This window comes from Eucyclogobius newberryi, unplaced genomic scaffold (genome assembly GCF_026437365.1).
Source record: "Eucyclogobius newberryi isolate DKJ021-1_F unplaced genomic scaffold, fEucNew1.0.hap1 SCAF_19, whole genome shotgun sequence".
NCBI classification, from domain to species: domain Eukaryota; kingdom Metazoa; phylum Chordata; class Actinopteri; order Gobiiformes; family Gobiidae; genus Eucyclogobius; species Eucyclogobius newberryi.
In genome coordinates, this window is record NW_027315823.1 from 2,694,623 (window position 1) to 2,719,014 (window position 24,392).

A 24,392-nucleotide genomic window follows, 5' to 3' on the forward strand; every position below is an offset into this window, starting at 1 on the left:
CTAATGTATCATGTATTTTGCTTCACATGTATTTTGCCTATGAATAATAATGCAATCATCAAAAAGAGGATGTGTAACTATTTTGTGTAAGTGTTGCAGATGAACAGCCTTATCCCATCGAAGGAGGACGGAGTGGGACCCTGGGACCCTGACAACAATTGAAGGACAAGATCAGCTAATGCAATACATACAATACAATACAAATTAAAGTGCTTAGCTTGCTAGACTAAAGGTCATAGTGCTTTTCTACTGCCTTGTGATAGGTCCCCATACCCCTTAGAAAGGCAGCCGATTGAGTAACCAGGGAGTTTTCCTTCGATAAAAGGAGACAGGACGACAGAGGGTCCCCAGAGCGCATGAGAGTAGAATGTACAAATATTTTGATCTCTTGTCTTCCTTCTGTTATTGCATGTTGAGTTTTGTGCAGATTTAGACCCATCACCACTATAGTGGATAGTGTCTGTGTGACTGGGGTGCAGTGCCAGGTTGCGTGGATATATGTGTTTACATTTTTCTGAGTGAAATGTGTGCAAATCTCTGTGAATCCCATTTGAGCTACTCTGTTACCTGTGTAATTTGTTCTGTGACGTGTTTTGTATTGTATTGATTGTAAGTTGGCATTTGTGGACATAAGGTAGATATTTTTACAGATTTGGGTCCAGAAGTTGGCATCAGGAGTAACTCTGGTCCGAGAGTAAGTTATTTCTGCTGATGGCTATCTATCTGAATTTTCTCGTAACAAAGGTAAATCATTTTATATAAATGCAATTGGTCATAATTTAAAATATTGTAGCATCCACTTGCATGTGACTCTATTTGCTAAGTGATTCAAAATATTCAAGTGGATTTTCACTCCATCCAGCATAAGTGTGTTGATTTGAAATTATGAATGAATTAAACTAAGTAAAACAAAATGTATGCTGATATCCAAAAGGTGCTCTATGACTCTGAAAAGTGATCTATTCTCATGCTCGATGCAAATAAGTTTGAACAAGTATCTTGCTAAAAATGCTTGGGCATCTGGTTTGATAATAAGCTCTCTTTTGACACACAAATACAAGAGCTGACAATCTTAAAGCTAAATTGTCATCTTTCTTAGAAGATTGTTTTATTGAAATGTTTTATAGGCGATTTATCTAGATATCCTATGTTTGTTTCATTAGTATTTTTTATTTAACAGAAATAGAGTTTCTCTCTCTCCCCTGTAGGAATAAATTTAAACTACAAAACTCAACATATAGTATCAGAGTATCCTTTTATTGTGGCCAGCCTAAGGCACACCTGTGCAATATTCATGGTGTCTCATCTTGATATGTCAAACCTGTGAGGTGAGACCCGTGAACCCGTGAATAATATTTGAAAGAAACAGTTTTTTGTCTGTAGAAAACAAATATAACTTGGAGTTCAGTTTGTGAAAAATGAGAGCAAAAACATTGCATTAAATGTTTTCGTTCAGTACATGGAGTTGGCCCTCAAAACTCATGCTAAAACATAAATACATCTTCCAATATCCATATTGGTGTTTTGGCTCAGTGCGGCACACTTTGGCACAGTCCTAGGCAGGTTTTGGGCACATTTGGGGGATGTTTGAGCTGTTTTTTGACAGAGAACAGGTGGACGATAATCTCTATAATTACTCATCAAGGCTGGGAGCAGATGGAGCACTTCTGATGTGATATGGATAACGTTAAGACAAATGAACAGAGATTTTGTTTCAGAAAGAATAATCTACCAAGTCATTTCGCTTGATTTGATTGTTTTACAATATTTGGACATTTTAAAATAAAAAGATGCCTGCCTATATTTTGGATATTTATGTCATGTTATGACAATATTTACCGTTTTGGGTTAATTTACAAAAAACAAACATTTTATCAAAAATATTCCTAAAATTCAGACATAACATCTTTTTTTTCCAAATGCTTTTATTTTTTTTCAATTTTTCAAGAAAATCAAAACAAGACATAAAGATAACACTGAGGCACACAAACGGCAAAATAAATGTTCCAATTCGTCCAAATTCAGGCAGATGTGTCCAATTTCAGATGAAGTCTAAATGTGATTTTCTCCATATTCTGTGTCAGTTATTGTGTCGGTCCAATCCTTGATTGTCGGTGCAATTTGAGTCATACATTTTCTTGTAAAGGCCTTTTTTTTCCTGCCGCCAGGAGTATGTTCCAATGGTATCCATTTACTGTGTCTATGGCAGGAGTTTGATGCCCAGATACATAGTTTTGAAATCAGTTCGGATGGTGGTGTCAAAGACAAGTCTAGCGCTTTATTGATCTCAATCCAATATTTTGCGCAATAGGACACTCCAGCAGTTGGAATTTCCTTGTGAATAGTGAGCAGTTTGAAAGGAATCTGAGATATTTTGTGATGTTCATATATTTTCCCATTCTTCATCAGTCAAAATAAAATTGAGTGGCTGCTCTTTTTTTTTTTTTTTTTTAAGCTGAAGGTAAAATTTGTTTTAGGAACTTGTAATAAAGCAAAAAAATGTCCAAGCGGAATCCATATTAAAGTCCTATTCATTTTTCATTGTATTACAAGGTAATTTTTTATTTGTGGGTTTGATGTACAAACTGCCCCTTATGCTTACTAGAGTGAATGATTTGACTGGAAATAAGTGGGTTACTGCTTTATTTTTATTTACTGCATAGTAATCAGTTGGAGATTTCTCTTTTATAAAAGGCCGTGGCTGGAGAGCCGCGGCGCGGTCAAATGGCCGCGCAGTTTCAGGGACCGCGGTATTTCCCTTATAGCCTCATGGCTAACCCTAACCTCAACCCTAACCTTAACCCGGCGCGGTCTAAAACGGCGCTAAAACGCGGCCAAATAGCGGCGCAGTTTCAGGAGCTGCGGCGCGCGGCCGGCACAAAAATAACATGGCAGTTTCGGCCGCGCACCGCGGCTCTGCAGACACTCCTTTCCTCAAAAGGGATACAACAAGGCACAGGTATTTATTTGACAAGCTATGGTATTTAACAGAACTCTTACAAGCTACAGTTTTAACTATATTGATACTTGATTTGTTCCCTGACAAGAAGATTATGATTCAGAATATTTATTAAATGTAATCCAAATGTGTACATTTAAAAAATACTTTGTAAACAATATTGTGATTCAGCTCTTATAATTGAAGTAACCATTTCAGTTTAATTTAACCTTCAGACCACAGGATTTAGCGTCAAGGGTAATGGATGCAAAACTTTTAAAAGGGATGCGCTCAGCAAGCACCAGGACTCAAGCATGCACAAGAAGGCATGCCTCGAAAAAGCTGCCAACGATGCCAACCTGGCACATCTGTAGCTGCCAAGATGATGCAGCAACTTAACAAGAAGCAGTTGGAAAAGCTGTCCATCCACTTCAGGTCTTGTCACGCATTGGCGCAGAATGGTGGCTCATTCAAGGACAATGTGTGGTTAAACCAGCTTGACAGGACCAAAGGCGTTGATATTGGGAATGCCTATGACAATGACAAGGCAGCGGCAACGTTCACTCATTTCATAGCACTCCACAGGAGGAGCTGAGGGATGCAATCATCAACCCAGACTTCCTCACCCTGTTCTCGGACGGCTCACAGGACACTGCCTCAATCGAGGGTGAAATGGTGTACGCGAGGTACGCAGTGAAGGGGACCATCAATGTCAACTACATTGGTTATGTGAACATGAGCCGGGCCAGTTCTGATGGCATAGATGGAGCCATCTACAAAGCTATGGAAAAGGTAAACTAAACACACACGTGTTCAAGATAAATTCCACAGTAAATGTGAACTCTAGATTTTAGGCTTTTCATTGTATGAAAATATGATTCTATTGACATTCAATTAATTAATTATTAATGCTGTGTTTCAGACTTGGTGTTCCTGCAGAGCTGTGGAAGCCCGAGCTGGTGGGATTTGGCAGTGACGGGGCCAGCGTCATGATGGGGAAGAATAACGGCGTGGCAGAGTTTGACCAGCTCGAGGACCTGCTGGCCAAGCGCAGTGACAGGACAACCCTCAAGTGGGACACAGTCTGGGCCCTCTATGGAGACCTCTTCCCCAACTTGCTCCTGACTCTTCCAGCACATTCAGCAGATTATGAACGGGGATTCAGCCACCTCAAGCTAGTGAAGACCATCTACAGGACCCACCTCACAGATAAGAGTCTGACAGATTCCATCACCATCAGGTTGGAGACACCCTCTGTACCCCTGTTTGATCCACTACCTGCCATTCACCTCCGGAATGAGGGAGGAGCAAGAAGATTCATTGAGTCTGTGCCTGACAACCCTGACACAGAGTTAGATCAGGAGGAGGAGTATGTTCAGCTGGCAATGAAGAGACTGGAGCAGCTGGCCTCAGACTCTGAGCAGGAGGACTGTGGCTTCTGCTGAATCCTCCATCCCTAACCGCATCCTCCATGGCCCCCGCCCCCTTTGGAGTTGTTAGCATCGGGACAATGTATACAGTGAACCCTCGCTATATCGCGGTTCACTTTTCACGGTCTCGCTGCTTCACGGATTTGCATCATGCATTGTGATCGGCATTCTGATTGGCTAAACAGTCTCTCCGCGTCTTCTCTACCTGTGTGTCAATAACGTTATGGATTAATATGTACACGTACGTAAAACCGCTTGCCAAATTGAAGTTTGCGAGGCCGGTGAGAGCGGTGCGCATGAGCTTCAATGTTTTATAGAGTATTTCATTGTATAATAACTGTAAAAAAATAAAGGTTTCTACTTCACGGATTTCACCTATCGCGGGTTCTTTTTGGAACGTAACCCCCGCGATAAACGAGGGTTCACTGTATATGTTAGTAGTTTATTTTGTAGGCTGTGATTTTATATATTCCACAAGATCTCCTTGTGTCAAATGCTGTATACAGTATTTATTTTGTATCTAAGAAACATTGTTATATTGAATTAAACAGTATTGAAAGATCATGATCTCTGGTTTATAGGAATTCAGTATTTGTGCTCTTCCTTCATATCAAATAAAAGATAAAAGTGCTTTCAATTGTTTTACATGTTAGTAACGAGGTTTAAAACAACAAATGTATCTTGCTCTTATGATGCCGTGCGCGCTTGTTAGGCATGACAGAAATCCATCCACCACAGGAAAAGCTTTGGCCAAATTGCACATGGCCACGTCTGGTCAAAGATTGAGAGCAGCTGGTACTTGTGGAGAGGCAGGCACGAGCTCTTCTGGCCCCTGGGTGCGCCACATAGGCCCGTGGCTCTTTACGTTGTTTCTGCAATACAACATGCAAGTGAGAAAGTAACAATCACTTTCTATAGACCCAATAGTACTAAAGTATGTGCATGATTTACTGTGTGCCATCTGCTTAGGATGCACAATATATGGTAAATGTGAATGTTTGCGCTGGTGTTGTTAATTACTTTTGGAGGCCCCCCCTCTTTCTCCTCCAATGTGTCCATGATTGGCCCCCCTAACATGCTGCCAGAGGAGCATGGCATCTACAGAAAGAGTGACATTATAAACAAGTCTTTGTCAAATGAAGCCTGCGTAAATTCAGCTTGGAAGACCTAACTCCACCCATCAACATCACCTGCTACGTCAAGGCCACCTGCTCCCCAGCTCAACCAACGCACTCAGTCGGGCGTCCACCTGTGGGAGTCAGATCTCTCCTTCACCGCGGAACTCCTCCATGTTTCTACTTTTTCCCCATGGAGGTTTTTGTAGTTTTACCTGGCCGAGAAGGAGGATGTAAGGACAGGGGACTCTGGGACATCGCCCCTCACACCTGCTCCCCATCTTCAATCAACGCACCCAAGTTACTCCTCCTCGTGGCACGTCGCACCTCTGCTCCCAATCAGCGCACAGCCGGTCCGACATTAACCCTCACTCAGTTGGCTCGGCCGCTGCAGACCTGCAGACCGTTCTGCGACCCACCACCTCCCCTCCGCCTCCTCTGCATCCCTCTCATCCTAATCATCTACCCACTCACCATGTCTACCACCACCAGTCTCCAGTTGTCCAGGAGAGTGTTTCCCTACAAAAAATGATCTCCGAAAGAAAGGACACTCCTGATGAGGTGCTACAAAAAGTTTTACTTTGCCCTAAAGGAGCCATGCTGTGGTTAAAAAAAAAGAGGACACCAGGGAAGGGCTTGCTGCCGGCGAAGACACCAAGAGAGGGCTTGCAACCGATGAAGGAGGGCTTGCTGGCCTTGGTTCCACCTATAACACCATATAAATATGTAGTGCACAGAATGTAATTGCTGTAAAAATATTGGCCGTGGATCTTCGCGCGCGCCGCCGCCGGGCCATGAGCACAGATAACTATACCACACACCGGTCCATTCAACTTCCTGGTATATTTATTAGACCAGTAATAAGCATAAAGTTAGCACTCTCCCCGTGAACAACAGCTATCATCACGCACACGGCGTCAGTCAGACAGCCGCATACAGCGACTGCGAAAAGCACAGAAAACTGCTTTGATGTGAAATTATATCTTGCAACTTACTTTCTCGCATATCCAAGTAGATACTTCGCGAGGTTTTGGAAACTGTCTTCCGTGAAATGTCGGTAGCATATAGCACTGGACCAGACTTGCCACACATGGCGCTGAAACATTCTCTTAGTCCGGGACAAATGTGTCCAAAAACGTCCTCTACTCTTTCGTTTTGGCCACTCAAAGAGCCCGTTTCCCTCTTGAGAGCAGTGCACTGCTTCAAACGCTCTGTTTAGGACATTTCAGACGAGAACAATGAGGGTGCTACAGCGTGTTCCCGGGAACACTAATTTTGCAACCGCTCTTAAAGCATTTGGTTTCCAAGGCGGTTGCTATGGCGTTTTCTCGGGTTTGGCCAAATTAACTTGTGAAATGTTTTTGTCATTGGTTAAAACTAACCGTCCAGACTTCGTTGTGAAAAAAATAAGATAAGATAAGATATTCCTTTATTGTCCCACATGGGGAAATTTCATTGGTGCAACGCAGGTAGATACAGAGGTAGATACAGAAGAACAGATCACTTATAGGAAGTCTGAAAAACACTTTCAGTAGAAGATCTCCTATAAATAAATAAAAACTCCCATAGACAAATAAATAAATAAATAAATACCATTGCATGTGATCACGACAGCACATAGATTGCACATGAATTTCACAGTAATTGCACATGAATTGCACATGAATTCCAACAGCAATTGCACATATGACAGAATTGCACATCAGTATTAGGTTAGGTCAGTATTGCGAGTGTTCAGTACTAACAGTTTTTGTTATAAAGTCTGACAGCAGCAGGAAGGAAAGACCTACGGAACCTTTCCTTCACACAGCGAGGGTGGATCAGTCTCTCACTGAAGCTGCTCTCCAGAGCGGAGAGAGTGTCCTGCAGGGGGTGACACTTATGGTCCAGCATAGGTGTGAATCTAGCCAGGACCCTCCTGTCCCCCACTTCCTGCACCGAGTCCAGAGCACAGCCCAGGACGGAGCTGGACTTCTTGATGACTCTGTCTAGCCTCTTCCTCTCCCTCTCTGTGATGCTGCTGCTCCAGCAGGCCACACCGTACAGGAGGGCTGATGCCACCACAGAGTCGTAGAAGGTCTTCAGGAGTGGCCCTGTCACTCCAAAAGACCTGAGTCTCCTCAGGAGGTAGAGCCGACTCTGGCTCTTCCTGTACAGTGCGTCTGTGTTATGAGTCCAGTCCAGTTTGTGGTTCAGATGAACACCCAGGTACTTGTATGAGTCCACTCTCTCAATGTCCCGTCCCTGGATGTTCACTGGTGAGGGGGCAGTCGGGTGGCGTCTGCGGAAATTCACCACCATCTCCTTGGTCTTCCCCGCGTCGATGAGGAGTTGGTTCCGCTGCCGCTGCCGTGATGAGTACGACGATGGCAGAGTCGTCAGAGAACTTCTGCAGGACACAGCTGTCCGTGTCATGTCTGAAGTCTGCAGTGTAAAGGGTGAAGAGAAAGGGCGCGAGGACAGTGCCCTGGGGCGCCCCCACACTGCAGGTCCGAGTGTCAGACACACAGTTCCGGGCTCTCACAAACTGGGGTCGGTCTGTGAGGTAGTCCAGGATCCACTCTGCCAGGTCATACTCCACACCAGCCGTCTCCAGCTTGTCCCTCAGGAGCAGAGGCTGGATGGTGTTGAAGGCGCTGGAAAGATCGAAGAACAGAATCCTCACAGAGCTGCCAGGCTTTTCCAGGTGAGAGAGAGAGCGGTGCAGCAGGGAGATGACGGCGTCCTCCACTCCGATGCCAGACCGATATGCAAACTGCAGCGGGTCCATGGCTGAGCTCACGGTGGAGCGGAGGTGGTCCAGGACCAGCCGCTCCAGTGTCTTCATCAGGTGGGACGTGAGAGCCACTGGCCTGAAGCTGTTGAGGTCTTTGGGGCGCGGGGTCTTAGGCACAGGTACCAGACAGGAGGTCTTCCAGACCTGTGGTACCACCCTCAGCTTCAGGCTCATGTTGAAGACATGCTCCATAACTCCACACAGTTCATCTGCACAGGACTTAAGGAGCCTGGGGCTGATGCCATCAGGTCCTGCTGCCTTCCTCACTTTAATCCTCTTCAGCTCACTCCTCACCTGTGCTGCTGTGACAGTCAGTGGTTGGCAGGGGGACCGATCAAACCTCAAGAAGTGAGCATTTAAATCATTCACCCACTGTAGATCCCCCTCTGTCTGGGCAGGGGGGATTTTGAAGCCCGAGATGGTTTTCAGGCTCCTCCACACTCCCTGAATGTTCTTCTGCTGCAGCTGCTCCTCCATCCTCCTCTTGAAGCCGGCCTCAGCCTGCCTGATCTTCCTCCTCAGCTCCTTCTGCACAGTCCTCAGCTCCTCCTTGTTCCCTGACCTGAAGGCTCTCTTCTTCTCCTTCAGCAGAGCCTTCAGTTCACGGTTAATCCATGGCTTGTTGTTTGGAAAACACCGCACTGTCAGGGAGGGAACAATGTTCTCAAAACAGAAGTTGATGTAGTCCGTGATGCACTCTGTGATGGTGTTGATGTCCTCCCCATGTGGGTCATAAAGCTCAGTCCAGACAGTGGTGCTGAAGCAGTCCCTCAGAGCCTCCTCGCTCTCAGTAGACCACATCCTCACCTCACGGGACACCACAGGCTGCCTGCGCATGATGGGTTCATACACAGGCCTCAGATGTACAAGGTTGTGGTCCGAGCTGCCCAGGGGAGGGAGGGGTAAGAGGAATAAGCCTCCTTGGTGTTGGCAAAAAACAAGTCCAATGTTCTAGTCTCTCTGGTGGGGCAGGTAACATACTGGGTGTATGTTGGTAGAACAGAAGAGGAAGAAGCGTGGTTAAAGTCACCAGAGATGAGGAAGAAAGCCTGTGGATGCTGTGTTTGCAGCCTACAAGTGCAGGAGAGCAGTGCTTCACAAGCATTTTCAGCATTGGCAGACGGGGCCACATAGACTGCGATCAAAATCACATGTGAGAACTCCCGGGGCAGATAACATGGCCTCATGCCAATAGCCAATAGTTCAATATCCTTGTTACATAGCTGCTCCTTCACTGTGCAGTGTTCGGGTTTGGACCAGCTCGTGTTCACATACACCGCCAGACCTCCACCTCTTTTTTTCCCGCATTCTCTCGTTCTGTCCGCCCGCAGCAGATGAAAATTGTCCAAACCTACAATAGAGTCTGGCATTTCTGCTGTTAACCAGGTCTCTGTGAAAATCAAGACGCTGCTGTCCCTATAAATCCTCTGGGACCGCATGAGGCTCGCTATTTCCGTCATTTTATTTTGAAGGGACCTCACGTTACCCATGACTATGGCGGGAACCGACTTCCTGTTTCCTCCTCTCTTCTCTCGGAGTTTACGTCCAGCCCGTCTGCTTCGTTGCGTTTTCCTTAGGATGTCCGCCGGGATAACGTGACGATCTCTGGGTAAGACGACTGTTCTCCACAGTTTCATTAGTTCCTCCTTTGTGTAAACGCGGTACGAACATTGCAGCCCATCTTTAATTTGGCACAATGTATTTTAATGTACTTTAGTTTCTAGAGTAGAATTTTAAATCCAACTAGTGATACATAAAAGCAACTTGCCATTGTTTAATATATTATTCTAGGGACATATTAAGATACATTTCTGTAAATATGTTAGAATTAGCCAAAATGTTATTTTTCATCTGTTGTCCCATGACAGCTGTTATAGTCAGTCTAACACTGGGAATAAAAAAAACAAGGATTTTACATAGATGTTAGAAATATTTGCACTATTTTTATATATATATATATATATATTATAAATATTTTTTTTTTTATTTTTTTTTTTTAAAGATACCCCGTAGGCTTAATTGACAGGAAAGTACAGAGTGAAATGGGGGATGAGGGAGAAGGGAGGACATGCAGTAAATTCGGGACTTGAACTCACACACTCATCCAGATACAGACTAACAGACAGACGAGCAGATACACGCCCTATTTTACTGCATTATATGTGGTCTCTTCTCGGGTGCAACACTGACTGGCTGAAGTACAGTGGGTTAGAATCTTCCGCTGGATCCGATTTTGACCTCACCCCAATGTTACAAACACCCCAAATCTCAAACATAATTTAAACCTGGGTTATTCAATTTAAGGCCCAGGGCCCAGCCATGTGTATATTACCGATTGAGTGTAAATAGGGGGACATTTTATCCCCAAATTTAGGGGAAATCAGTCAGAATGATGAGGGTTTGTAGGCCCTTGATGCACATTTATGGGTGAAAAAAAATTTGAAAAGTTCATATTGAATTTGGACATACCTTGATTCTCTCACAGTGAGTCATTTTGAATCCATGCCTGTTGATGTGTTTGGCACCCTCAACAGGGACAAACTGCTCCACCTGCCAGCGCGCTGAAGAGAGCAGTTGATGGATTTGGGCCGATATATCCTTGAAGGATACAAATCTTTTCCTGCCCTGTAGGACAGACATGGCATAAGTTTCACATCCGTCTGAAACAACATTGATAATGTATGAATTAAATGTGAGCTCACCTTCCCATACGTTTTGAAAGCAAGACTAAGAGATGAAAATGACAATTATTGTCATATTCTAAAATATTTCACATTTGAAAGGATTACTTAGCGTTACTATTTAGGGTTACTACATTTTGAGCATATGAACATAAATCTTATAAAGATACTGAAGCAAAAGATACTACTTTAAAAGTACCACATACAAAACCTACACAATTTAATGCTTTAACAGCTGTTAAAGCATTAAATTGTGATCTTCATGAATAAAGTGGCAGGAGTCAACCGAGGCAATTTTAGCTGACCCAAGTATATATCTCTTTATATGGCCTCCATTTAGTTCCTTATTTGGAGAGCACAATTAGTACACAAGGCAATTCAGCAACAGGGACAAATGAATTAAAATACAGAAATCACAAACCTGTTTAAGACGGGGGTGTCAAACATGCATCTGGCCCTCCAGACTTAATCCGGCCGACAAAACATGTATTAAAGTTGAACAGAACAGCAGAGGTGGGAGCATTTAGTTACATTTATTTTTTCAAGAAATTGTACAGCTTGGTGTTCTGATCAAAACACTGTTATGGTAAATGCTGCATTTTATGCTTAAGTTAACACACATCTGAAGTGAACGTAAATAGTAAATACGGAGAAGTAAATCACTAACAATATCACGATACAATTTGAGAAATGAATACTCACCCATCTTTCCTCATAGAGCCACCCATTTTCTGAGATATGTTTTCGCAAATAGCTTTTATTTGATTTCTATACCAGTTTGACTTTCTCCACCACCTGTCCCCAATCACTAATCTCTCTCTCTCTCTTTCTTAATTCTATCTGTTTGTTTTCTGTGTTTTTATGGGGCAGAGAGTATGTTGTTTGGGCCTGACAGAGTAAAAGTTTTATATCAGAATAACAATAATTCTGGGTTAGCAAACGTTTAGACCTGGTTTGGTCTTGGTTTATCCATCCATCCATCCATTTTCTACCGCTTGTTCCCTTTCGGGGTCGCGGGTGCCTGGAGCCAATCCCAGTGACTTCGGGCCTTAGGCGGGGTACATCCTGGACAGTGGCCAACACAGAGACATAGACATTACAGACAGTTCACTCTCACAGTCATTCACTAGGGCCAATTCAGAGTCACCAATTTTACCTAACACATGCATGTGTTTGGACAGTGGGAGGAGCCGGAGAACCTGGAGAGAACCCACGGTAACACGGGGAGAACATGCAGACTCCACCCAGAGAGATCATGTGATGTTAGTCTTGTCTGGGAATCGAACCCATGATCTCCTTCTTGGGAGGCAAGAGCGCTATCTTGGTTAAGTCTTTTTTAATTCTGCTTTAGTTCTGGCTCAGACCTGGTTAGTCTAGTCTTAGTTCATTCTGGTTCAACACTGGATGGGCAATTTTGCAAAGCATGTTATTTCTCGCTCAAATCTAATCTACGGTAATCCGTTATTGATACAGTGTTGGGGACATTGTGTGCCACCCAGAATAGTGTGTTGTGCACCTCCGGCACAGAGGCCCTCCAAACAATCTGGCCCTCTGGAATATTACGTTGAACAGCCGGGTCTACAATCTACTTGCAGGAGGGATGTTCAGCTGCAGACAAATGGAGTGGTGAATAATACAAACTCCTGCTTCATGTCTGGGACCAGAACACTCCTGTAATTACACTGAATATTTCAATAATTCTTGCCCTTCGTTTATAACTGTCACAGACTCGTAGAGGGCAGGCTGTTCGACAGGATTTAGTAAAAGGAGCGAGATAGGAAGAATATGCATAACAGGCAAGACCGGTCCATTTGAAACCTCTGTAAATCACTGAAAAGTTTGTTAAAGCCACTGTTAAATGCATCATAAATATACATTTATGTAAAATGTATAAAGCCAGATTTCCAAGTATTATATCTTGGTTTCGACATATATTTATTGTACAGTATTTTAATAAACTAGAAATAACAATAATTATAGAAAATCTAAATTGTCTTAAATAAAAGATCATTCAGAAAAAAGAATAAAACATCAGATTGGAGATTTAGGATAACATTTAAGTCAAAACACTAGGACTGTTGCACGTGTCTTTGATAATAAATGGGAATAATTAAACGACTAGAAAGATGTTTTGGAGGGGGTATTTTAAATTACAAATTATATGTAAGAAACACAGAATTCCAGTAATTAATTTAGACTGCTACTGCCTCAAATTTGCCTCAAAAATCACAGTTTCACCCACATAATCCCAAGAAACTAGGAGCAAGAGATGAGTAAATGCTACAGAGTTAGACCTGCTTTAAGACCAGTCCTTTGCAGGAATGGGCCGTCTTTCAGCTCCATTATTTCAGCTTTCGGTTTCCGTTGTGTCTGACTTCAGCTCTGAATGACGCCATGTCACGTTCCATTTCATGCGACATGTTATGTTCTGTCCTCCTTCTGACCGGGACGGGCCTGAGGGCAGAGGGTGGGCTTTTGGGAGCCACGGCTTGTTAGACGTGCTGGCCCCGTCAGCTTTGATTGTTTTTCTCCCGGAGCATTACCTGTCTTGTTTTTTCCTTTACACATTTACTCATCTTTTGATCATTGTTTCTTGGGATTATACGGGTACAACTGTGATTTTTTAAGGCAAATTTTGGGAATAGTGGAGAGTGATCATGTCTCTAGTCCGACGTCATAACCGGAAGTCTTAAGCCAGGTTTTCTATTTTAATTATTCAACACAGAAGTTGGATAAAAATAACCCATTAAGTGGGTTAATTTTAAGCAAATTTTGGGGAGAAAATATAACTTAACGAGTTAGGAAATGTATCCAGTTCTTTGTGAGGATTGGAGCCAGGAGCGGTTGGGGAGCTTTCGGAGGCCCTTCTTCCTTCCACTTTATGATCATTTACATGAGCAGGTTTTGGGTCCTGTGCTTGTCTTCAGCATGAACCCTTTTAAATCTGTTTCCTGTGTTTCTGTTCAACCAGAGAGTTCAAAAACAAAATCAATCCAAGCCAATGGCATCGGATGTTATACAAGTGGCATCCTTTAATGTTAACAGCACATTAAACCCAATTAATCGATCAAAAATGTTCACAAAAAATCAACCAATTGAAGAGCCTTCTCTGAGGAGTGAGTCCACCTCAGAGTGGTGTAAAGCTCTAAAAGACTCTTACTCCTCTGCTTTCAACGTATAACTATGCCATGATTGTTTTTGTTTTTAGTTAATGTCTGTTTTTTTATACTCTCTAGTTGTTCTGTTTTTATTTATTTGTTAATAAAAATTTGAAAGAAAATATGCATATATACATTCCACTTTTCTTAATTATCTTGTGTGCTTTTCCTCATATTTCTCTCTAGTTCAACTCTATCCTGCAGCTAGACTTGCAGATGGATGGCTGACTTGGGGACAGTCTGAGTGGTAAATGAACAGAGGAAATAGAACTGGTTTAAGCATTCACATAATTGCAAGTGTCTCGTACTCTTCCACTGCTGCGGGACACAAATCTCACAATATTTAATCATTTTATTCCTTCATCTGTCTCTAAATACGGAACTGGGATTAATAAAGATTCATAAAGAGTATTTTTATCTCATCGAAACACCTCAAGAACATTGCCCTGAAGATGAGAAAAAGGTGACGCCGGACAGACAAAACTCAGGACAAAGACAGTCACATACATTCACAGTATTCATGAGAGATCAAATTCAAAGGGAAATTCTAGAATATTATAACGATACTGATAATGCATGTACAATAAGCTGCTACATGATTGGCTTACTGAGCTCTCAAAAGACTAAAGCTGACAGTAATGAACAGCAATCTCTCTCTCTCTCTCTCTCTCTATATATATATATATATATAGATATAGATATTCCTTTATTGTCCCACATGGGGAAATTTCATTGGTGCAACGCAGGTAGATACAGAGGTAGATACAGAAGAACAGAACAGATCACTTATAGGAAGTCTGAAAAACACTTTCAGTAGAAGATCTCCTATAAATAAATAAAAACTCCCATAGACAAATGAATAAATAAATACATAAATACCATTGCATGTGATCACGACAGTAATTGCACATGAATATGTGTCACGACGGCACATGGATTGCACATGAATTTCATAGTAATTGCACATGAATTGCACATGAATTCCAACAGCAATTGCACATATGACAGAATTGCACATCAGTATTAGGTTAGGTCAGTATTCCGAGTGTTCAGTACTAACAGTTTTTGTTATAAAGTCTGACAGCAGCAGGAAGGAAAGACCTACGGAACCTTTCCTTCACACATCGAGGGTGGATCAGTCTCTCACTGAAGCTGCTCTCCAGAGCGGACAGAGTGTCCTGCAGGGGGTGACACTCATGGTCCAGCATAGATGTGAATCTAGCCAGGACCCTTCTGTCCCCCACCTCCTGCACCGAGTCCAGAGCACAGCCCAGGACGGAGCTGGACTTCTTGATGACTCTGTCCAGCTTCCTCCTCTCCCTCTCTGTGATGCTGCTGCTCCAGCAGGCCACACCGTACAGGAGGGCTGATGCCACCACAGAGTCGTAGAAGGTCTTCAGGAGTGGCCCTGTCACTCCAAAAGACCTGAGTCTCCTCAGGAGGTAGAGCCGACTCTGGCTCTTCCTGTACAGTGCGTCTGTGTTATGAGTCCAGTCCAGTTTGTGGTTCAGATGAACACCCAGGTACTTGTATGAGTCCACTCTCTCAATGTCCCGTCCCTGGATGTTCACTGGTGAGGGGGCAGTGGGGTGGCGTCTGCGGAAATCCACCACCATCTCCTTGGTCTTCCCCGCGTTGATGAGGAGGTGGTTCCGCTGACACCAGACCACAAAGTCCTGCGCCAGTCCTCTGTATTCCGCGTCATCGTCGTCCGTGATGAGTCCGATGATGGCAGAGTCGTCAGAGAACTTCTGCAGGACACAACTGTCCGTGTCGTGTCTGAAGTCTGCAGTGTAGAGGGTGAAGAGAAAGGGCGCGAGGACAGTGCCCTGGGGCGCCCCCACACTGCAGGTCCGAGTGTCAGACACACAGTTCCGGGCTCTCACAAACTGGGGTCGGTCTGTGAGGTAGTCCAGGATCCACTCTGCCAGGTCATACTCCACACCAGCCGTCTCCAGCTTGTCCCTCAGGAGCTGATGGTGTTGAAGGCGCTGGAGAGATGAAAGAACAGAATCCTCACAGAGCTGCCAGGCTTTTCCAGGTGAGAGAGAGAGCGGTGCAGCAGGGAGATGACGGCGTCCTCCACTCCGATGCCAGACCGATATGGCTGAGCTCACGGTGGAGCAGAGGTGGTCCAGGACCAGCCGCTCCAGTGTCTTCATCAGGTGGGACGTGAGAGCCACTGGCCTGAAGCTGTTGAGGTCTTTGGGGCGCGGTGTCTTAGGCACAGGTACCAGACAGGAGGTCTTCCAGACCTGTGGTACCACCCTCAGCTTCAGGCTCATGTTGAAGACATGCTCCATAACTCCACACAGTTCATCTGCGCAGGACTTAAGGAGCCTGGGGCTGATGCCATCAGGTCCTGCTGCCTTCCTCACTTTAATCCTCTTCAGCTCACTCCTCACCTGTGCTGCTGTGACAGTCAGTGGTTGGCAGGGGGACTGTGCGCTGGGGGGATGGGTGAGTCCAGGCGAAGTGGGGAGCTGATGGTCTGGGGCAGATAAGCGAAGAGGAACAGATGCAGGGCATTGTCCAGCTGTGGAAGAGGGAGCATGCAGCTGTGCAGGGGGAGGGGCGGGTGACCAATCAAACCTCAAGAAGTGAGCATTTAAATCATTCACCTACTGTAGATCCCCCTCTGTCTGGGCAGGGGGGATTTTGAAGCCCGAGATGGTTTTCAGGCTCCTCCACACTCCCTGAATGTTCTTCTGCTGCAGCTGCTCCTCCATCCTCCTCTTGTAGTTGGCCTCAGCCTGCCTGATCTTCCTCCTCAGCTCCTTCTGCACAGTCCTCAGCTCCTCCTTGTTCCCTGACCTGAAGGCTCTCTTCTTCTCCTTCAGCAGAGCCTTCAGTTCACGGTTAATCCATGGCTTGTTGTTTGGAAAACACCGCACTGTCAGGGAGGGAACAATGTTCTCAAAACAGAAAAAGAATAAGCCTCCTTGGTGTTGGCAAAAAACAAGTCCAATGTTCTAGTCTCTCTGGTGGGGCAGGTAACATACTGGGTGTATGTTGGTAGAACAGAAGCGTGGTTAAAGTCACCAGAGATGAGGAAGAGAGCCTGTGGATGCCGTGTTTGCAGCCTACAAGTGCAAGAGAGCAGTGCTTCACAAGCATTTTCAGCATTGGCAGACGGGGCCACATAGACTGCGATCAAAATCACATGTGAGAACTCCCGGGGCAGATAACATGGCCTCATGCCAATAGCCAATAGTTCAATATCTTTGTTACATAGCTGCTCCCTCACTGTGCAGTGTTCGGGTTTGGACCAGCTCGTGTTCACATACACCGCCAGACCTCCACCTCTTTTCTTCCCGGATTCTCTCGTTCTGTCCGCCCGCAGCAGAAAATTGTCCAAACCTACAATAGAGTCTGGCATTTCTGCTGTTAACCAGGTCTCTGTGAAAATCAAGACGCTGCTGTCCCTATAAATCCTCTGGGACCGCATGAGGCTCGCTATTTCCGTCATTTTATTTTGAAGGGACCTCACGTTACCCATGACTACGGCGGGAACCGACTTCCTGTTTGTCCCTCTCTTCTCTCGGAGTTTACGTCCAGCCCGTCTGCCTCGTTGCGTTTTCCTTAGGATGTCCGCCGGGATAACGTGACGATCTCCGGGTAAGACGACAGTTCTCCGCAGTTTCATGAGTTCCTCCTTTGTGTAAACGCGGTACGGCGCCGGGCGGGGGGCGGGGCCGGAGCCGAGGGACTCAGAGCCAAGACACATCGCCACGACACGACGAAAACACTCAATCCAGCCGAATAAAGTCAAAACAAGTTCATTTAAAGCGATTCCAGTGCGTGTCCCGATCGTTCGTTTATAATATATATATATATATTTGAGGGAAGACAATTACCGGTAGATCTCTAACCTCGATTCCATTTGTTAGAACAAGATCCAGTGTGTGCTTGTGACTTTTTTATCCCAGTCTAACACTAAGTTTGATATAAAGTCAGAGAACTTGGTTAAAAAGTGATGATGAGGCTTTCAAATGAGGGAAATTCAAATCGTTAGTTTTAGGACTCAAGAGTAGACTTGAGTGTGAGATCACTGACACAGCAGCTTCACGTCTCCAACCACAGAACAAACATAACATAAAGTACTTTTAAGACTGTTGCATCATGGCTGAGTCTAATGATCTGAGAATGTGACTTAAAGGTTGAATGGAGGATTTTTGCGACCCGAGTCATTTCCTCGTGGCGTGGACAGCGGAGTAGTTCTCCCACATGTCAATCATTCCTTGCAGGCTCGTTCTGGCTCGTTCCCAGATAATTGGCACGTTCCCTGGCTGCGCATGCGTGGTTAATGTGCCGGTGTGTGTGCAAGTGAAGCTAGCAGCGAGTTCCTTCAGTGTACAGTACGAAGATGGGTGAGGGATGACAGAGAAGGACTGTGTTTGAGCTCAGAAGAGAAGGAAATCTGCGGAGACAAGAGATGTGATGCGTCGCACTAATAAACGCTCGTGTAGCAGTATCGAGATTGGTATCTTATCGTGCACCCAGTATCGGGATACGTATCGAGAGGAGCAACACTGGGCTCAAGTTCTAAGATTATGTTCTCAATCCTTTTAAAGCCTGTCTTTCTCCCACTCTCAACAAAGGGCTTTTCACTTCTTTTCTTGGTAGTAATTTGTCCTTGTGGCCCTCTGTACTTCTGAGCCCTATTTACTACTTTGTTGCCTCAGCCTTTTCCGCTTTGTTCTTCTTTCAAAACAAAAATAAAAACTGGACTCCAGACCCCTGCGCCGGGCCCCAGGAGAGCCCTCATGCTTTGCTGTGACCATTATGAAAGAGCAGGGCAGGAAGCACTTTTGGATTTGAATGGTGCTAACTGCTCTCTTCGGCTTTAGCGCCGCTCGGCTCGCGGGAAATCAGACTCTGGGATGTACAAATGACCAACAAGACAACAGTGGAAAGTAATGAAGTATCACAAAAAAGAACTGAAGTAAAGTACAGATACCTAAAAACAATACTTGTTTAGTCTTTATTTGAAAGGACAAAGCACAGAGAAATAAAGCTAAAAATAATCATGATGTTTCCTACAGATTAGAGATAAATAGCTAGTTTATTCAGTCCCTGAGTTACAGAAATGATGCACTGCACCAGGAACAATAAGAACAATTCACAAGGTGAGTAGGATTTACACTAAACCTTATTTGAGAGCACTACACTCCATTTTCAGTATGGTTTGTGTGGTCATATCTGAGCACATTTGGGTGACATTCTACCAAAAGGTTTCGAGTTCAAGTCTTTGCTTTGAGAAAACAAAAATATAAAAAGTTGGACAATTCTTTATCACAATCACCACATTTAACCCAACGCTGGTTAACTATTGGAGCAAGACAACACTGGGTTGTATTGAGCCATCCAATTGGGTTATTAATTTAATCCAGGGAGTTGGGTTAGTTTATCTATCCAAGTCTGGGTTATATTTAACTAACCTGCTGGAATAATTTAACAAAACAAATTGGGTTAAAATAATAATCAAATCACAGGTCACTGGAAACTATTCTGCTGGGCTAAAGTCTTGCAAATATAAGCAAGAATAAACTGCAATGTTTGCCTGGAATGTTCCACAGTATGGCATTAAACTATGTCAGATCTTTGGAGAGGTGAGTCCCCTACAACAGGGGTCCCCAACCTTTTCGCACCACGGACCGGAATAATGTAGGTTTTATTTTCACGGACCGGTGTGACGGTTTATGTCGCGGTCAGGTTAACTTGCTCGGAAGTGGGCGGGGCTTGGAAAAGACGCGTTTGTACATTAAGTGTACCATACCAAAAGATCTGAACTGGAGTAACATAAGGTACAGTTACACGTGTCCTCACTGTTCTTCTGACTGAAGCTCATCAGAGAAATATGGCAAAAATAAGTGCATAAAAATGACAGCTCACCACACGCAGTAGGAGCCCTGCGTGTGTTTCTGTGCACGAGATGGTCCCGTGTAGGACTGATGGAGACAATGACACCCGCAGTGTGTTTAAGTCCAGTCTGCTGTAGTTTTGTCTTGTTGCCTTCACGGCGCGGGAAGTAGTGCTCAGACTCTTGTAAAAGTAAAAACAGGTGATCGTGCAGCAGTTGCAGAATTCTGGCCCAGGAGACGTGTCCAAAATCCTCGCTGGCTCCTCGTCTGCTCCTCACTTGGCCTTTTGTTTTTTACTCATTTTCGCGGCTTGTGGTTGTACTTTTGAGCAGCGTGTTTGATGCGACGCGTCCGCGATGACGTATCACGTATGCAGGTTTGACTGGAACATTCCAGTCAAACCAAAAACATCTCTGTGTAGACAAGCAGGTGGAGGCCCTCCAACAAAGTGCACAAGAAATATACATTAAAAACATAACAAAGCAGTAACCATAAAACCATACATAAAAATACAGACACATACACATGTTTGTTGTTTTGTTTTTTTGCTGTGTGTAAGACTAAAGCTGAAATCATTTGACAGAAGTTGAAGTGAGTTTGGCCTGGCGTTCAGTCCCCAGCAGAGCCCGCAGCAGATAAATGGTGCCTTGAACAGGTTTATTCATATTTAATTCTTCATGAATAAAAATCTTCTTCTGTTCTCCTCCTTCACTTTACATTTTATATTTAATGAGTCACATGACACCCCTGCTCACATCTATAAATGTTCAAACTGTTCAAAGATGGTGCTCCACTCAAAGTCCATCATGTTAATGGTTCACAATTTAAATGTATGATCAAGTACGACTTTACTGCTTTGGCATTTACAAAGTATCATAAATATGCATCCCATTGTATAGTCCTTGTTTAGACCTGGACATTGGATAACATTGGATCTGCAAAAAAGAAAAGATTAGCTTTTTTAGTGTACATTTCCTGTCATTATTGTCATGATCGATCCTAACACAGCCTCCTGCAAATATGTTTTTTTAATTATCTACTGATCTTTGAGTTCTCGTCTATTGTAACAAAATACGTTCTCAGGCACCTAAAGTCAAAAGCTCCCTCCACAGCACACTGTCCCACATAAACCAGAATGCTGCACACACGTCCTGCAGGTACATTTATTGCCCTTCATACTTAAAGAACACTTCTCTTTTGGTGAGAAGCAAAAAGTAAAGTTGTCACAAACTGGAAAAAAATGAAATATGCTTAGACGGACCGAGTCAACGCAAGACATATTTCTCAAACTGTTGTTTTCACTCACAAAATTAGCCAATTCACCTCATCATTGCATCAATTAACCCCAATTATCAAAATGATTTGAACGGGCAACATATTACAGCTTTAGTACTATGGGTAACTACACTAAACAACATTTAGGACGAGATACTCACATCAACAGCGTATTGTTATCTTATAATCATGCCTCATTTGGTGGCTGCCCACGAGTCTGAAGGTTCACTGGTCCGAAGCTGTGTCTCCGTGCAGCGGGCTCTCCTCGCCTCCCTTTGCCCCACACACTGCTTTTAAGACTTTTCTAGTGTTGATGCACTTTTTATGATTAAACTCACGTATTTTCCATAACCGACTCGTTTCTGTGCATAGTCTGAGCTCCTTATCGTATTATTAATGAATTAATTAACTCCGGGATTAAACTGTTTTCCAGTAGCCGCGGCGCGGTCATATAGCTCAGCAGTTTCGGCCGCGCGCCGCGGCTCTGTAGACACTCCCGTCTTGGCCAGCTGAATTTCCTTTTTGACTACCAATGATCGGATCACACGTTTTTCTATACTTATAATCAAATGAAGGCATAGAGTGGAGGATTCTGATCATGCATATTTCTTATGATTAAATGAGGGCATAAAGCGGAGGATTCGAGATGTTCCCTTGTTATTTTCACATACACAGTACAACATGGTGCCTCCTGTGAGCAGCTGGTGCACTAAACGTTGTGACGAGCCCCAGTGCGTGTCTTCGTGCGCATTTTACAGACTACATCCCGATGCCGTCTATGCACCTTCACTTTAACCTATGAGGAACTTTCGGACCAGTGAACCTTCGGACCAGTGAACCTTTAAAACCTTCGGACTAGTGAACCTTCGGACTCGTGGGGGGAAACCCCTCATTTGCCATAAGCATGACTTTTAAAACATCTATGCATATTAGGCTATTTGATTGGTTGCCATGGTACACTTGGCCCGGGTGGGCGTCTGCCATGTTGATGAAGCATTTCCAAAAGCCTCACAAATGAATGAAGCATTATAATAACGTGATAAGAGCGTAACATCAAGGGTTATTTTGCATATAGTTCATGCTAAAACTTTAGGCCTATATGGTTATTACCGGTATTTTGTTTTATAATTTATGAAACAACATTTACAACAATTTATATATACATTTATCTTATATAACAGCGAAAATACAATGAAGAATAGGCCAGTCTTGATATATATCTTTCAGTTTGAAAACTACTGTAAGATTCCACTTGTAGACTGTGTGATGAAGACATGGACAACGCAGGCGCAGTGCAGGCCCAGTGCAGGCGCAGTGCAGTTGCAGTGCAGGTGCAGTGCAGGCCCAGTGCAGGTGCAGTGCAGGTGCAGTGCAGTTGCAGTGCAGGTGCAGTGCAGGTGCAGTTGCAGTGCAGGCCCAGTGCAGTTGCAGTGCAGTTGCAGTGCAGGTGCAGTGCAGGCGCAGTGCAGGTGCAGTGCAGGTGCAGGCCCAGTGCAGGCGCAGTGCAGTTGCAGTGCAGTTGCAGTGCAGGTGCAGTGCAGGTGCAGTGCAGGTGCAGTGCAGGCCCAGTGCAGTTGCAGTGCAGGTGCAGTGCAGTGCAGGTGCAGTGCAGGCGCAGTGCAGTGCAGGTGCAGTGCAGGTGCAGGCCCAGTGCAGGCGCAGTGCAGGCGCAGTGCAGTTGCAGTGCAGGTGCAGTGCAGGTGCAGTGCAGGCCCAGTGCAGGCGCAGTGCAGTGCAGGTCCAGTGCAGGTGCAGTGCAGTTGCAGTGCAGGCCGGTGCAGGCGCAGTGCAGGTGCAGTGCAGGTCCAGTGCAGGTCCAGTGCAGGCCCAGTGCAGGCGCAGTGCAGGCCCAGTGCAGGCGCAGTGCAGGCTTTTAGCTAGGATTTGAAAACACCCTGTCCAAATAATTTTGTCCGGGAGCTTAAAGGCTATGTGAAGCCAATATGTGTATCACGACCTTTTTTTCGACGCTTTTACAAAATAAATCCACGCTTTTAATGCGGAGGTGTCCACACGGCGATCTAGAGCGGCGCCCGCACGCCTCTCGTATCATATTGACTTTCCACACTCTCGCGCCGCCTGCACCTCTCGCCATGTGGATCACACTCCGCCCCTTAGGAGCGGCGTATCGTGCCGTATTTTACATGGTATTTGGCCGTGGAGCTTCGGCATTTTCCAGACCACGGCTCGGCAGCCAATCAGAGCCAAGCACACAAACTTTGTTGACCAATCAGCGCGCAGCATGCAAATTTTCACTTGTAAAACAGTAAACTGTCATGGCGCGGACCATGGCGGACTATCGTCAAACGCTTCCCGGCCCGATTTAATGATGATATTCCCTTTTCTAAAATGTATTAATAAAAATTGCCCCGTCCTTACACCCGAAAATGCCCGTCCACATGTCGAAATACCCCGTCCAAAATACGGAAAGACGGCCCTCTAGCTAAAAGCCTGATTACAGCTGATCAAAGTGTTTGTAACAATGAAGGCTTGTTCAGCTGGCAGCCCGGTGCAACGCTCCGCTCTTTTTTTCACACTTTTTTCACACTTATGTGCTTTATCTTTTGTGTTTTGTAAATATTTTTTCTACTTTAGTTGTACGATCGGGACACGCGCTGGAATCGCTTAATTCAACTTGTTTCGACTTTGTTCGGCTGGATTATTGAGTGATGTGCGCTAGCTCTGAGCTAGCCCCCCCGGCCCCACCGCGCTCTTCGGCCACAGCCGCCGTATGGATCGGCGCCGGTGCGTTTATACAAAGGAGTTCTTCCATTGAGAGTGTTTTTTAAACTTCCTATATTCTGTGATCTGTCCTTTTCCTCTGTATCTACTGCGTTGTATCAATGAAATTTCCCCATGTGTGGACAATAAAGGATTATCTTATCTTATCTTTTAATCAGCGCGTCTTATAAGGTACAATAAGGTGTTCGATGGCCATCGCTTGCATTATCAAGCCACTCGGAAATCAGGAAGACGAGCATCAGGGACGACCACTCTAGATCACTCTGAGCATCAAACACGTGGAGTCCAGTTAAGCTTACCTGTGGCTGTTGTCCTTACGGCAAATAATACTGACATGTCTGTTAATTAACGGTGTTTGGATGTCCGTTTGTGCAGTTGCTCTGCGCTCTGACTGATGATTATTGCAGAGTGGA

General features: G+C 44.6%; 1 protein-coding gene across 1 annotated transcript in view; it reads left to right on the plus strand.

Annotated features, from left to right (window-relative positions):
- Positions 1-3,397: 3,397 nt before the first annotated feature.
- The window catches only part of tmed9 (transmembrane p24 trafficking protein 9), a 45,003-nt gene continuing 24,008 nt past the window's right edge, over positions 3,398-24,392 (plus strand). The window contains exon 1 of the mRNA XM_072451455.1: positions 3,398-3,401. The gene's annotated coding sequence lies outside the window, so the exon portion shown is untranslated. The remainder of the gene's footprint in view (positions 3,402-24,392) is intronic.